The 17,288-nt window shown below is 35.7% G+C and overlaps 1 pseudogene across 1 annotated transcript; it reads right to left on the bottom strand.

Moving 5' to 3' along the window:
* Positions 1-362: 362 nt before the first annotated feature.
* Positions 363-4,986, bottom strand: LOC309661435 (protein BTG3 pseudogene; annotated as a pseudogene). The gene has a single exon. The product of its transcript is annotated as a protein BTG3 pseudogene (transcript).
* Between the last annotated feature and the right edge of the window lie 12,302 nt (positions 4,987-17,288).

Below are 17,288 nucleotides of genomic sequence, written 5' to 3'. Positions count from 1 at the left end.
ACCTTTCTCCAATTTCCCCTTCTCCCACACTCTGCCTATGGTAACTGCAAGTCTGATCTCTTTTCCATGAGTTTTTTTTTTTTTTAATATTTCACGTATAAGTGAGCTAGTATAGTATTTATCTTTCTATGTCTAAATTATTTCACTTAGCATAATGCCTTCAAGGCCCATCTGTATTCAAGGCCCAAATGGTAGGATTTCCATCTTTTTATGGCTAAATCATATTCATATATGTGTGCATGTGTGTGTGTGTGTGTGTGTATGTGTGTATATATATATATATATATATATATATATATATATATATACATATATTCTCTCTCTCTCTCTTTCTCTCTCTCTCTCTCTATATATACACATATAGTCTATATATAGAGAGAGCCACAATTTCTTTAGTCATTCTTCCATTGATGGACACTCAACACTTAGGTGGTTTCCATGTCTTAGCTTTTATAAGTAATGTTGCTATGAGCATGGGGATGCAGATATCTTTATGAGTTGGTGTTTTTGTTTCCTTTGAATATATTTTCGGAAGCGGAATTGCTGGATCATATGGTAGTTCTATTTTTAATTTTTTGAGAAGCCTCCATACTGTTTTCCATACTGGCTATACCAGTTAACAATCCCACACAGTGCACAAGGGTTCCCTTTTTTCCATATCCATGCTAGCATTTGTTAAAGCTTATCTTTTTTTTTTTTTTTTTTGCCTCAAACTACTTTTTATTTGCAACTACATGATTTCACGCAATTCTTCTAAACAACGACATAAAATAGATTTCCTTGTGTATAAATAACTTACATACTCTCCATAAAGTAAATGCTCAAAGGTGCTAGAACAGATCGTCCACTCCTACAGTGTTCTCATATCCAGCAGAGTTGATGCACAATATATAAATACTCAAGTCCAATATTAAAAACTCAGGCACTTGACTAACTTTAATAAAGTTTCTCAAACTATATCAATATATCTAAAGTGCATATATATTTTTTAAGAAAGATTATTCTCAATAACTTCTCTATAAAAATAAGTTTGATGGTTTAGCCCATCTAACTTTACTACTTTGAGTATGAACTTTTAATATGCAGTCAGGCTTATTCTACCTTCTCTCAACATGACACCAACAGAATCAAAGCAGCTAGTGAGGTGCTAACATGTGAGGATTAATCCAGTGATTCCGGTCACAATGCATTCCAGGAGGAGGTACCCATGTTACTGGAATTGGGCGATATGGTTTATTCTTCCTTCCCTGATTTGGATAACCAAATGGAACAGGAGGAGGGTAGTGACTTTGATGACCATTCCCTCGGTACATTCCTGGTTTTTTTCTGGGTAAAGGGTGCCACATTGGAAGAGGTGGGAATTTCAGCTCTGAAATCTGGTACACGGGGCTGGGCGTCGCAGCCACTGAATTGGGTTTCACTTCTACTTGCTTACTTGTTTTTTCATCTGAAGAACAGGACCCTGAATGATAATCAGAGGTAACCTTATCAAGGGCCCTGGTCACCTTCTTGGAAATCTCCTCCTTGTTCTCATCCTCATTTTCAAAGCTGGCAACAATGAATGCGTTGTTTTTCTCTCCATACAGACAGCACACCTCACGTGGGTCCACCCATAGAGTGAGTTCCTTTGGCAAGCCCAGGTCACTGTACAAAATGCAGCAGCTGTTCTCACAGGCTTTCAGGACATCAGGATCAACTCTCTGAAACTTATTGACACGAACGCATCTGTAGGCCTGTCCTTTTGATGGTTTTTCCGGATACCAGTGATTTTTATATTTTTCTTGAAGTATTAGAGTCAATTTCTCAGCAGACCTCTCGACTGCTTCTTTTTTTCAACTTATCATGTTTTCGAACTAGCCTTGTGAAAAAGAAGACTACGGCAGCAATTTCGTTCTTCATCTTTCCCGCCGCCGCCTCCGCTCTGGGGCCACCGATTCCCTCCTGGCCGGGAACCGAGGGCGCCGCCTCAGCGGGCCGGCGCTCGGCGGCAATGAGCGCGGCGAGCCTCGTCTGGCGCGTGCGGCTCCCGCGTCGTCGGGCGGCCGAGCGCGCGCTGAGAGGGCGGGCTGGTGCTAAAGCTTATGTTTTTGAAAATGTCTATTGTAGCAGGTAGAAGGAGATACCTCATTGTGGTTTAAATCTGTATTTCCTTATTGACTTGTGATGTTGAGCATCTTTTCATTTACCTGTTGGGCTTTTAAATATTTTCTTTGGAGAAATGTTTATTCAGATCCTTTGCCCATTTTTCAATTTTTTTTTTTTTTTTTTTTGGTTATTGAGTTGCATGAATTATTTATATATTTTGGATAGTAATCCCTTACTATATATATTGTTTGCAAATATTTTTTCCCATTCCAGAAGTTGTCCTTTCACCTTGTTGATGGCTTCTTTCACTGTACAGGACCTTTTTATTCGATGTAGTCCCAACTGTTTGTTTGTTGTCGTTGTTGCTCATGCTTTTAGGTGCCATATCCAAAAAGTCATTACCAAGCTCATGTCAAGGACTTTTATTCCTACATCTTCTTTGAGGAATTTCATGGATTCAGGTCTTACATTTAAATCTTTAATCTATGTTGAGTTAATTTTTGTGAGTGGTGTAAGATAGGGGTCCAGCTTCATTCTTTTCCATGTGAATATCCAGTTATCCTAACACCATTTATTAAAAAGAGTGTTTTCTCTCCATTGAGTATTCCTGGCTCTCTTGTCAAATATTAGTTGACTATATATGCTTGGGTTTATTTCTGAGCTCTCACTTCTGTTCCATTGGTCTATTTGTCTTTTTGTTTGTTTTTTAAAGATTTTGTTGATGTGGACCATTTTTAAAGTCTCCATTGAACCCATTACAACATTGCTTCCGTTTCATGCCTTAGTCCCTTGGCTGTGAGGCATGTTGGATCCTAGCTCCCCAGCCAGGGACTGAACCTGCACCCCTCGTATTGGAAGGCAAAGTCTCCCACTGGACCGCCAGGGAAGTCCTGGTCTATTTGTTTTTATACCATTACCATGATGTTCTGATAAATATAGGTTTAGGGTATAGCTTGAAATCAGAAAGTATGATGCCTCCTGCTTGTTCTTCTTTTTCAGGATTGCTTTGGCTATTCAGGGCTTTTTTGGTTCCATATAAGTTTTAGGATATTTTTTTTACTTCTGTAAAAAAATGCCATTAGAATCTTGATAGGGATTGGATTGAATCTACAGATGGCTTTTTGTTAGTATTGACATTTTAATAATATTAATTCTTCCAATCTGTGAACATCAGATACTTTTTCATGTATTTATGTCTTTTTAAATTTCTTTCATCGACTTCTTGCGATTTTCTTTAGTTAAGTTTATTCCTAAGGACTGTATCCTTTTTGATGCTGTTGTAAATGGGATTGATTTCTTTATTTCTTTTTCAGAAAATTCATTGTTAGTGTATAGAAATGCTATTAATTTTTATATGTTAATTTTGTGTCCAACTTTACTGAATTCATTGATTAGATCTAACAGTTTTTTGGTTGTGACTTTAAGATTTTTCTGTATAAAATCATGTTATCTGCAAATAGTGACAATTTCGCTTCTTCCTTTCCAAGTCTGATACCTTTTATTTCTTTTTCGTGACTACTCTAGGTAGGATATAGTACTTGCAGTACTATAAGTTGAATAAGAGTGGTAAGAGTGAACACCCTTGTCTTGTTCCTGATCTTAGAGGAAAAGCTTCAACTTTTCACCACTGAGTATGATATTGTCTATGGACTTGTCATATATGGCCTTTATTATGTTGATATATGTTTCCTCTATGCCTAATTCAAAGGTTTTTTATCATGAATGGATTTTGAATTTTGTCAAATGCTTTTTCTGCGTCTGTTGAGATGATCACATGAGTCTTTTGTTTCATTCTATTAATGTGATGTATCATATTGATTGATTTGCATATACCATGGTTAAACACACACACACACACACACACACACACACACACACACACAAACCATCAGGATAAGAAACAAGGAACATTGGATATACAAAACAACCAGAAAATAATTAACAAAATGCAACAGTTAAGTCCTTACCTACCAATAATTACTTTAAACATAAATGCTTTAAATATACTTTCTATCCCTTTCTCTTCCTCATCTCCTTCTGAAATTCCCATAATGCAAATATTGTTCCTTTTCATTATGTCCCATAATTCCCATAAGCTTTCTTCACTTTTTTTTCTTTTCTTTTCTTTTTTTTTTTTTTTTTTTTCTGCTCTCACTGGATAATTTCCAGTGTCTTATCCTCCAAGTAGCTGATTCTTTCTGATGCATGGTCGAGTCTACTTTTGAAACTCTCTATTGAATTTTTCAACTCAATTATTATATTTTTTAACTCTAGGATTTTTGTTTGTTTGTTTGATGTTTGCTGTGTGCTTGTTGAACTTCTCATTGAGTTTATGCATTGTTTTCCTAATTTCATTTAGTGGTCTGTCTGTGTTTTTTTGCAGTTCACTAAACTTCCTTAAGAGGATTATTCTGAATTCTTTGTCTGACAGTTCATAGATCTCCGTTTCTATAGGGCCAGTTATCAGGCCTTTATTAATTTCCTCTGTCATATTTACCTGATTTTTTGTGATCCTTGATTCCTTACATCAGTATCTTCACATTCAAGTAACTGGGTTCCTCTTCCAGACTTTACAGATTTGCTTTGGCAGAGTCAGTTGTTCACCAGTTGGTTCGTTTTGGGTTTCTCTGTGTGTCTGCTGGTAATATCTTTGGGAAGATGGGTTCTGCTATTTTTGAGTGAGGCAAGTGTTGAGCTCTGAGAATAGAGATAGGGGGTATGCCACTGGCTGAGAATAGTTGAATAGAACTTCTGGCTTGGTTCCCTACCCAAGTGAGGCTGGAAGATGGGGTCCACAGTTGCCTGGATTCTCTGGTCATGCTTACTAGATGGGAGTGGATAGTATATTCAGTAGTAGACAGGGCTATGAATTGGCTTCCCTGCTCTGGCAGGGCAGAAGGATGGGACCAAGATTTGAAGAACCAAATCAGGCTACAGTGTGTGCACTGAATTCTTTGGTCATGTGAGGCCACTGGTTTTGCTCTGCAGATGGGGGAAGCCATGGGCTGTGCTCTCTATTCAGGTGCCGCTGTATGTAGGGCTATTGAACGGGCTACACAGCATTCTGTGTGCTCTGGTTGGGTTCCCTCGTTAGACAGGCTGAAGGCTGTATTCAGTGATGAGCAGGGCTATGTATTAAATTCCCTGCCCAGGGGCAGTGGAAGAAGCAGCTCTAAAGCTGGTAAAGCTCTTTGTATATTGTCTTAACAAAGCTGACCACACCCCAAGTTCGCTGACCAACAGGGCCACTGACTTTGTTTTGGAAACTATCAGTCTTCCCATCTGCCTTGCAGCTAGAGTGCAGCTAGGCTGTGCAGCTTCTATGAGTTGACGCCAGCCCTTCTGGTTAGATGGGGCCAGAAAACACTTTCCACAGTGAGTGGTCTGTGATTCGCTCTTTGCCTGGGTGAAAGGGGGAGGGGCTGTTCCAGACGAGTCTCAACTTCCTACACAGGCTCTCCATTTGGGATGCACCAGGAGCTACTCTCAGCCTTGGCTGTAAATTAATCCCCCGTCTGTGTGTAGCATGGGAATGTTCCATGCTAGGTACTGGCTTTACTTTAGGGCCGATCAGTTCTGCCCTTTTGCCTTTGACTCAAATGGCACTGAGCTGCACTGTTTCCAAGAGTTGTAGCCTGTCTTTTGGTCAGATGGGCCTGAGGACACTCTCCATGGTGTGGGGTTGGGGTGAGTCTGTGACTCAGCTCCTTGCCTGGGTGTAGGGACACTGGGCTCTAGGGCTGGCAAAACTCCTCATTTGAGGATCTATATCAGGCAGGTCTGTACCCAGCCAGGTTCCCTCATCAGAGTGTGCCCCTGACTTGATTCTGCAATGAGCAAAGCCACAGGGTAGTATTACTACTTGGGTTCACAAGTGTGAACTTGGTCTGCTAAGATCTTTGTGCTGGCTGTTGCAAGCCCTTCCCTCTCACCATCATATTTCCAGTGGTTCAGCCCTGCATATTCCCCTGCAATCCCTGTGGTGCGACATCAGAGTAGAGGCTCCTGCAAAGCAACCCACGATGCTCTGCGTGTGTGTGTGTGTGTGTGTGTGTGTGTGTGTGTGTATGGGGCTGGTTGTCCCTTCTGTGTTCTCTTTTCCCAATAGAGCAACCAGAGGCTTAGAGGAGACCTTTCCACATGGTATTCTGCTGGCCTGGGGGAGGGGCAATACAGTCTACATGTAGCCACTTTTCTTACCCTTCCAATGTAGTCTGTCTTGGTCTCTTTGTTGCAAGGGGTGCTTCAACCTCACCCCTGTGTTTTAGGATTCTCTCAGTGATGCCTTGTTCTTAAATAATTGTTAGTTTTTCTTCTTGTTAAGGGGAATGAAGTCATGAAAAACATATGTTGCCATCGTGGTGATGTCAGTCCTCCCTCCATGTCTTTTTGTGGCTTGAGGCTTGTTTCTTTTTGTTGCTGAGTGATATTCTATTGTATAGATGTACCACAATTTGTTTCATCATCAACCTATTGAAAGAAAACTTGGTTGCTTCCAGTTTTAGGCAATTATGAATAAAGTTGCCTCAAACATTCATGCGCAGCTTTTGTGTGTGGAGGTATATGTTTTCAACTCATCTGGGGAAACACCTGGTAGTATAGTCGTTGGATCATATAGTTAGACTATGCTTAGCTTTGTAAGAAACTGCTAAACTGTCTTCCGACGTGGCTGAACCATTTTGCAATCTCACCAGCCATTAATGTGAGTTCCCTGCTGCTTCACAACCTCACCAATATTTGATATTATTAGTTTTAATACTTAAAAAAAATTCTAATATATATGTATCTCATTGGTATCCCATTGTTTCATTTGCAATTGCCTAATAACATATCTTGTTGAGCACTTTTTCAGATACTTATTTACCACCTACGTATCTTCTTTGTCAAGGTTAGGATATTTTGCCCATTTTTTAATTGACATGTTTATTTTCTTATTATTGAATTTTAAGAGTCCTTTGTATGCTTTGGACACAAGTTTGTTACCAGATATGTGCTTAGCAAGTATTTTCTACAAGTATGTGGTTTGTCATTTTGTTTTTTAAGTGTATTTTGCAAAGCAAAGTTTTTCATTTTAATAAATTCCAACTTATCAATTTTTTCTTTGGATCATGCTCTACTTTACACCTTCTCTCCTCTCTAACTCTTCCTTTAAAATTTATGATTTCCAATTAGAAGATCTTTAGGGCTTCCCTGGTGGTACAGTGGTTAAGAATCTGCCTGCTAATGCAGGGGACACGGGTTCGAGCCCTGGTCCGGGAAGATCCCACATGTCGTGCAGCAACTAAGCCCGTGCACCACAACTACTGAGCCTGTTCTCTAGAGCCCGCGAGACACAACTACTGAGCCTGCGTGCCACAACTACTGAAGCCCGTGCACCTAGAGCCTGTGCTCCACAACAAGAAAAGCCACCACAATGAGAAGCCCGCACACTGCAACAAAGAGTAGCCCCTGTTCTCCGCAACTAGAGAAAAGCCCGTGCGCAGCAATGAAGACCCAATGCAGCAAAAAATAAAATAAATAAAAAAACTTTTTAAAAAAGAATTGCCTTCCTAAAAAAAAAAAAAAATCTCTAAAACTTACCATATGGGCCTTGTATTAGTTTCCTAGTGCTACTGTAACAAATCACCACAAAAGAGTACAGAATATTCTCTTTCAGTTTTGGACACTAAAAGTCCAAAATCATGGTGTCAGGAGGGTTATTTCTTCCTGGAGGCTCTGAGAGAGCATCAGGGAGAAACCAGCTTGCACCTTCTACATTTTACTTTGAAATCTGCTCAGGTAAATGTTCAAGTTCATTCCTTGCGAATTCTACTTACCACCCAATAGTTGAACACAATTCAGCCAATTTCTGATGCTTTATAACAAGAATCACCTTTCCTCCAGCGTCCAATAACGTTCTTCATTTCTATCTGAGACCTCATTAGAAACACCTTTCATATTCTAGCAGTGTTTGGTTAATGATTATATATATATATACACACGAGTGTGTGTGTGTGTAAATGATAGAAGCTTTCTCTATAGCTCTCTTCACTTCTTTCTGAGTCTTCACCAGAATCAGTTTTAATGTTCATATTTTTATAAACAATTACTTCAAGGTAATCTAGGCTTTTTCTGTCATGTGTTTCAAAACTCTTCTAGCCTTTATCTACTACCCAATTCCAAAATCACTTCTGCATTTTTTAGGTATTTATTATGGCAGCACCCCACTTTCCAGTATCAAAATCTGTATTAGTTAGGGTTCTACAGAGAAACAATAAGAGATTTTATCCATATCTATTTATCTATATCTGCCTCTGTGTCTATTTCAATATCTGTGTCACCTATCTATCTATCCATCCATCCATCTATGAAGAGATCTATTTTAAGCAATTGGTTTATGTGAGTGTAGGAGTTTACAAGTCCAAAATCTTTAGGGCAGTTAACAGGCAAGAAACTCAAACAGGAGTTGGTACTGCAGTCTTGAGGCAGAATTTCTTCTTCTCATAAAGATACCAATTGTTAGACGAGAACCCGTGCTGTTCCAGTATAAGCTCATCTTACTCATCTTACCTTGATTGTGTCTACAAACTTCTTATTTTCAAATAAGGTAACATTCACAGGTACCAATGGTTAGGACTTAGACATATCTTTTGGGGGGGCAAAATTCATCCTGCAACATGGTACAAAATTATATCATGAGTATCAAAAAACTAAATAAAAGAGTGCATCATTTTCTAGTGAACCTGATAATAAATAATAGAAAACTATTTTGCATTGGTTTGTTTTTTAAAATTCAGATTGATAACAAGATGAATTTTGTGGTAGGTAAATGTCACCTACCAACACCTTGAAAGACCACTAGAGAAGCCTGCTAATCAAGAAAAACTAAGTTTATTAGACTTACTGCATTAAGGACAGATACTAATCTTAATAGATTCTCAAAAAGAAGAAATTAGAGAAAGGTATTTATAGTTTTAGGTGCTGGACTGGGTGATTTGAAAGTGTGTCTTAAAAGTCAGAGAACTGGTTGAAATTGTACAGAGTTTCTACACTATAGATTTGGATTGACTTGTACTGTGTGAAGAGGATTTTGAAGTGAAATTTGATGAACAAGGGGGTTTAAATAGTTTAAAGTCTACTCTTCCAGGGACAAATATATTATACCAGGAAATATATAAGTATAAATATATATGTGTGTGTGTATGTGTGTGTGAGTGTACATAATATATTTTTAAGCTTTTATACATGGAAGCATCTCAAAAGTGTTTTGAGTCCACTAAAACTCGAGAGAATCAAATCTTCCTAAGCCAAAATATTTTTCAAAGGATCATATATTTCAAATATTATAGACTCTTGAATTTACTAAGATCTAAAAAAAATATAACAAAACAAAAGGAATCCTTTCAAAAAATAGAAAATGGAGTCAAGAGAGAAGTGGCCACAAAATGATAATATTTTGATAATTTATAAAAAAAATATTTACTTCTCTCTTCCTTTTCCTATCATTTAAAGAGAAGCAGCAATACATATGGACACAGTGCAAAGGAAAAATTGATAAAATATAAGTCAATATCACAAATTAAAACATTACACGTTTGATAAATGAACAGTAGTTTCAGAGCTCTATGCATATAAAATATAGTTACATTGCCTCAGTCAGCAAACCAGGGATTTTTTTCCTCCACCGTTGCTCTCTGCCTGCCCTAAGTACTACTATCTCTCGAATAGAGTTGTCTTAATTTTCACAAACTGTCAGGAAATGAGATATGCCTTTTTCTTTTTATATTTATGGGTAGCTAAAATTCCTGAGGGGATGAATTACTCAAGATAGTTAAAGATGGTAAGACAAGAAGTAATGGCCCGAAACATGGAGAACTCTTAAGCTAGATAAGATGAAGAAATTCTTAGTCATGAGGTCAATGAGGCAATTTAATAGGGTGCCCTGGGAGGTAGTCAAGATACCATCACTAAACACTATTCAGACTCAAGGGAAAATTAAAAAGACAAGCTCTGGGTAGGAGAATGAGAAATCATACATTTTTAGACAAGGGAGAAATAATCTATTATAGGCAAACTAGGATGCAGCTTTTAAATAGTGGGCCCATGTGAAAATGTTAATTCTAATTGGGATTAAAGTATCACATCTTAAGAATTAATTATACATTTTATGGGCAGAAGACCTAAATAGACATTTCTCCAAAGAAGATATACAGATTGCCAACAAACACATGAAAAAATTCTCAACATCATTAATGATTAGAGAAATGCAAGTCAAAACTACAATGAGATATCATCTCACACCTGTCAGAATGACCATCATCAAAAAATCTACAAACAATAAATGCTGGAGAGGGTGTGGAGAAAAGGGAACACTCTTGCACTCTTGGTGAGAATGTAAATTGATACAGCCACTATGGAGAACAGTATAGAGGTTCCTTAAAAAACTAAAAATAGAACTACCATATGACCCAGCAATCCCACTACTGGGCATATACCCTGAGAAAACCATCATTCAAAAAGAGTCATGTACCAAAATGTTCATTGCAGCTCTATTTACGATAGCCAGGACATGGAAGCAACCTAAGTGTCCATCAACAGATGAATGGATAAAGAAGATGTGGCACATATATACAATGGAATGTTACTCAGCCATAAAAAGAAATGAAATTGAGTTATTTGTAGTGAGGTGGATGGACCTAGAGTCTGTCATACAGAGTGAAGTTAAGTCAGAAAGAGAAAAACAAATACCGTATGCTAACACATATATACGGAATCTAAAAAACAAACAAACAAAATGGTCATGAAGAACCTAAGAGCAAGTTGGGAATAAAGATGCAGACCTACTAGAGAATGGACTTGAGGATACAGGGAGGGGGAAGGGTAAGCTGGGACAAAGTGAGAGAGTGGCATGGACATATATACACTACCAGACGTAAAATAGATAGCTAGTGGGAAGCAGCCGCACAGCACAGGGAGATCAGCTCGGTGGTTTGTGACCACCTAGAGGGGTGGGATAGGGAGGGTGGGAGGGAGGGAGACGCAAGAGGGAAGAGATATGGGAACATATGTATATGTATAACTGATTCACTTTGTTATAAAGCAGAAACTAACACACCATTTTAAAGCAATTATACTCCAATAAAGATGTTTAAAAAAAAGAATTTTTACATTTTAAAGTGATTTTTAAAGGCTTCAAGCAATATTTATTCAACAAATATTTACCGAGTCTCTACAATATGCTAGGCACTTTTCTAGACTTATTTAATATATACCTATAACATCATACATGTACATAGAATATAGGTTTCTAATAAAATACACTGATGACCTCAGTTGGTGACCTCAAACAACACAGGTACTTAAAATACACTAATGCTTCACTCATGTAGTAGCACACAGCAATATATATTAGTTCTTAATATATATTAATACATTATACATGTTTCTGTGAAAACGGCATGATGTTTCTTAAGTGCTTTAAATTCTGTCAATCAATATTGCTTAATTTTTTCCTACTGTTTCATTATACTATTCAACAGAGATGATTATAATTATAAATTATAATTTATTTTTACAGACTAATTTCTTTATCCTATAATAATTAAATATAAAACCTATATTTTAAAAAACTATGCTTCTCTAAGTAATGTAAGCAACATTTCATTCAAGGATTTTATTATGTAAAGTTAAAGCAAATTTGAGGTGTAAAAAGTGCTGTAAAAATCACTGTAAATATTTAAATTATACAATTTGATTAGTTGTGATATATGTTTACGCTTCAAACCATCACTGCAATTAAGATAATGAACATAACTGTCCATCCACAGTGCTTTTTGTAATTTCTTCTTTTCAGCTTTCCCCATCCCATACCCATCACCAGGTAACAGTTGACCTGCTTTCTCTCATTATTGATTAGTTTGAATATCCTATAATTTTATGTAAAGGAATCATAAAGTATATATTCTTTCTTGTCTGGTTACTTTCACTCAGCATAATTATTTTGAGATTCATTTATGCTGTTGAATGTATTAATAGTCTATTCCTTTTAATTGCTCAGTAGTATTCCATTGTACGGATATACCATCATTTGATTGTCTATTTACCTGTTAATGGTATTTTCGCTGTTGTTAGCAGTTTAGGGCTAGTAAAAATAAAGCTGTTATGAATATGTATGTAAAAGTCTTTCTATGGACATACGCTTTTACTTATTTTTTTCAATACCTTGGAATAGAAGGACTGGGACCTACATTTAAAGTTTATGAAACTCCCAAGCTGTTTGCAAAATATTGTATCATTTTACATTTACCTAGCAGTGGGACATTTTTACTATGGAGTCATTCTACTAGGTGTATAGTAGTATTTCACTGTGGTTTTAAATGGCATTTTTCTAATGACTAATCGTGTTGGACATATTTTATATGCTTGTTGCTTGCAATCCACATATCTTCTTTCATTAACTGTCTCTTCAAATCTTTTGCACATGTTTAATGGCTTATGGGTTGTCCAGTGTGTGACTTGAAATTGTTTTTTCATTCTCTTAGTGTCTTTCCAAGAGCTTAATTTTGATAAAGTCTATTTAACATTTATTTATTTAGTTGATAATACATTTGGTGTCTAATAAATACATTTGTCTAACTCAAGGTCACAAAGGTCTTCTCTTATGTATTTTTCTTGAAATTTTAAGTCTTTAGTTTTACACATAGATCTATGTTACAACCTGAGTTAAGATTTGTATATGGTGATAGATATGGGTCAAATTTGTTTTTTTAATATATATATATATATATATATATATATATATACACACACACATATATAAGCATTTGCTGAAAGGGCTATTTTTCTCCAAGAAATTGCCTTTATACTTTGTCAAAAATATATTGCCCATCTATGTGTAGGTCTATTTGTTGACACACTATTGTGTTCCACTGATCTATTTGTCCATCTTTTCCACAGTATCCACTCTCTTGATGACTGCTACTTTCTCCTAAGTTTGTCGGTAGCTACACAAAGCCTCCTGGGATTTTGACTGGGATTATGAGAAATCTGTAACTCAAAAGGGGTAGAATTAACCTTTTAAGTATACTGCTGTATTAACACTGCCTATCTCTCCATGTGTAAATATTCTTTCTTCAGTTTATTCAACAATAATTTATACATTTTAGCATATAGGTCTTTTACAACTTTTATCATATTTATCCTTAATTATTTAAAAATTTTCATGTTCTTTTAAAAAGTATTCTTTTTCATTTAAAATTTTCATCTTTTTATTGTTAGTAAATATAAATTATATTTTTTATGTCAATCCTATATATTGCAATCACTATTGCATCTTGCAAAATGCAATCACTATTTCTAATAGTTTTTTGTAGATTCCATAGAATTCTCTTCATAGATGATTATGCCATATGCAAACAAGGAGAGTTATTTCTTCTTTTCCCAAATTGATTTGTTTTATTTATTTTTTTGTTGTTTATTGCACTGCCTAGAAGTACAAGTTCAATGTTGAGTAGCAGTGTTGAGAGTAGCACTTCTTTTTTTTTTTTAAAGAACCATTTTGGGTTTTTTTGGTTTTTATTTATTTATTTATTTATTTTTGACTGTGTTGGGTCTTCGTTTCTGTGCAAGGGCTTTCTCTAGTTGTGGCAAGCGGGGGCCACTCTTCATCGCGGTGCGTGGGCCTCTCACTGTCGCGGCCTCTCTTGTTGCGGAGCACAGGCTCCAGACGCGCAGGCTCAGTAGTTGTGGCTCACGGGCCTAGTTGCTCCGCGGCGTGCGGGATCCTCCCAGACCAGGGGGCATGCGGGATCCTCCCAGACCAGGGCTTGAACCCGTGTCCCCTGCATTGGCAGGCAGATTCTCAACCACTGCGCCACCAGGGAAGCCCGAGAGTAGCACTTCTTTCTTTCTTCCTGAACTTAGCAGGGAAACCATTCAATTTTTTATAATTAAGAATGTGAAAGAAAGAAAACCTATAGGTCTTTCCTAGTTTCCTTTCTCAGGTTGAGGAAGTGCCTATATGTGTGTGTGTGTGTGTGTATATATATATATATATATATATATATATATATATATATATATATATATATGAATGTATTTTGTTAAATGCAATATCAATAAATATTGTAATGGGGTATTTTTTATAAATATCCAACATACTTTTCAATGTCTCAAGTTGTACTCTCAGTCCAAGCAGGTTGAGGATTCTGTTGTATCACATGGACAATGTTTATAGGATTTTGAATGAGATAAGGACTTGAACAAAAGCATTAACATTCTTCTCTTAATGTGGCTCAGACATTACCAGAGCTTCATAGAAGAAAAAAAGGGCAATATAAATGACAAAAAAACTTTGAAATTAAATTGTAGTCCTTTTTGGGTACATTTATCAAAACAAATTACAAAGGTAATAAAGAGAATAAATATTATTATTTGCTTATCAAGTTTGTAAATATTATTACTTGTAATGCACAGTGTTGATGCTGTTATAGTAAATGAAGCACTTTCAGAAACAGCTGGTAGGAGTGAAAATTAATTGAAGTTTTGGGAGACAATCACAATATCCTATTAAGTAAAAAGCCGGTTACAAAACAAAATACACAGTATAGTCATATTTTTGTAGTATAGGTAACTGTAAAACATCTCAGAAAATTATTAAAACTACATGTAGTGCATACTTATAGATTATCTGAATGATTAATTATATGAATTATTTTTGCTTTCATCTCTGCAACTTTATGTTTTTGAAAACTTTGTACAACAGCCATATTGCAAGATGTGTTTTTCAGAATAGACTTTGAGTAGAGATTAGAGTGCGAGATATTTACTATGGAGTACTCTGGGGATTAAAGCTTTGAAGGAAGGAAAGAACACAGAATTGGTCAGAGGAAGAAAGCAACCTGTGATTCAGTTTCAAAGAAAACCTCAATCAACATGCAGATGTTCTGAAAGGGAATAATTTATTTGCCAAAGAAAACTGCTCAGGGTTATTTTCTGCAAGTAACAACATGATTTTTAATGTCACAAATTATGCTTTCTTCATAAGCAGGATGGTGACTTTACTGAATCACATGAGAATTATTTTTAGGAGTATCCAGACATCAGGTTAAGAAAAATGACTTCAAAGCAACCATTATAAAAATATTTTAATAACTAAAGGAAACTATGCTTAAATAATTAAAGAGAGGTATTATGACAATCTCCCATCAAATAGAGAATATCAATAAAGAGATGGGAATTATAAAATAGGAATCAAATGGAAATTCTGGAGATAAATATAACAACTGAAATAAAAAATTCGCTAGAAGAGCTAACAGTAGGTTTGAACTGGCAGAAGAAAGAATCAGCAAACTTGAAGGTAGATAGAGATTATACATTTAGAATAACAAACAGAAAAATGAATGAAGAAAAATGAACAGTGCCTTAGAGAAATGTGAGACACCTATTTAAGCACACCATCATAAGCATAATGGGATTACTCACAAAGAGAGGAGAGAGAAGATGGAGCAGAAAAATATCTGAAGAAATAATGGTGAAAAACTCCTAGAAATTTGATGAAGAATATTACTCTACACAATCAGTAAGCTAAATAAACAAAAAATAGTGTATATAAACAAAGAGATTCACACCCATACATTTCACAGTGAAAATGTTGAAAGCCAAAAACAAAGAAAAAATCTTGAAAACAGAAATAGAAGAATGACTTTATAAGAGCTGATAAAGCAGTCCAGCAATGTTGACAGATACAAAATCAAAATACAAAAATCAGTTAAATTCTCTATAGAAGTAATGAGCTATCTGGAAATAATATTATGAAACATTTCCACTTAGCCTCAAAAAGAGTAAAATATCAGGAGTGAATTTAACAAAAGAAATGTAAATGTACATTGAAAATTACAAAGAATTGTTGAAAGAAATTAAAGAATAAATAAATGGAAAGACATTTGTGTTCATGGATTAGAAGACTTAATACTGTTAAGATGGCAACATTCCTCGAATTTATCTACAGATTTAATGCAATCCTATCAAAAATTCAAACTGCTATTTTTGCAGAAATTGACAAGCTGATCGTAAAATTCATATAGAAATGCAGGGAAATTAGTTAGCCAAAAATAAAGAAGAACAAAGTTGGAAGAGCCACACTATTCAATAAGTAAATTTTAAAATTTACAAGAAAGCTACAGTAATTTTTTTTAAAAAATGTGGTACTACCATATAAATAGACATGTAGATCAATGTAATAGAATTGAGAGTCCAGAAATAACTCATACATCTATGGTCAATTGATTATTAACAGCGTTCCAAAATCATTCAGTGGGGGAAATGCTGTTGGGATAACTGGATATCCACATGCATAAGAATTAATCTGGATACCTATGTTCTACCGTATAGAACCATATGACCATCTATATATATACCATATTAACTCAAATAGACAAAGGACCTTAATATGAGAGCTAAAACTATAAAATTCTTCTAAGGAAGCACAATGTAAATCTACATGTCCTTGGATTAAGCAACAGTTTCTTAGGTGACATCTAAAGCATAAGCAACCAAAGAAAAAATAGACAAATTGGACTTTATCAAAATAAAAAATTTTGTATGTCAAAGGACACTATCAAGAAAGTTAAAAGACAATCCACAGAATGAGATAGAATATTTGTATATCTGATAAGGGATCTAGTATCCAGAATATATAAAGACAACCCATAACCCAACAAAAAATAAATAATTCAAATATAAATTAAGCAAATATAATTAAGACCTTGAAATAAACGTTTCTCCAAAGAAGATATACAGGTGGCCAAACAAGCCCATGAAAAGATGCCCAACATCATTAGTCATTAGAGAAATTCAAATCAAAACCACAATGAGATCTTATCTCACACCGTATAGAATGACTATCATCAAGAAACAAGAGATACATGTTGGTGAAGATGTGGAGAAAGAGAACTCTTGTACACTGTTGGTGGGAATGTAAATTTGGTCAGCTACTATGGAAAACAGTAGGTTTTGAGGTTCCTCAAAAATTTAAAATAGAACTACCATATGATCCAGCAATTCCCCTTCTGGGTATGCAGTCAAAGGAAATGAAAACATGATATTGAAGAGATACATGCACTCCCTTGTTTACTGTAGCATTATTCATCATAGCCAAGATATGGAAACAACCCAAGTGCCCACAATAGATGAATGGATAAAGAAGATATGGTAAAAATATATAC

Source organism: Balaenoptera physalus (genome assembly GCF_965194825.1).
Source record: "Balaenoptera physalus genome assembly, chromosome: 5".
Lineage (NCBI taxonomy): Eukaryota > Metazoa > Chordata > Mammalia > Artiodactyla > Balaenopteridae > Balaenoptera > Balaenoptera physalus.
The sequence above is the reverse complement of the archived record's forward strand: the minus strand, read 5'-3'. Positions and strand labels throughout refer to the sequence as shown.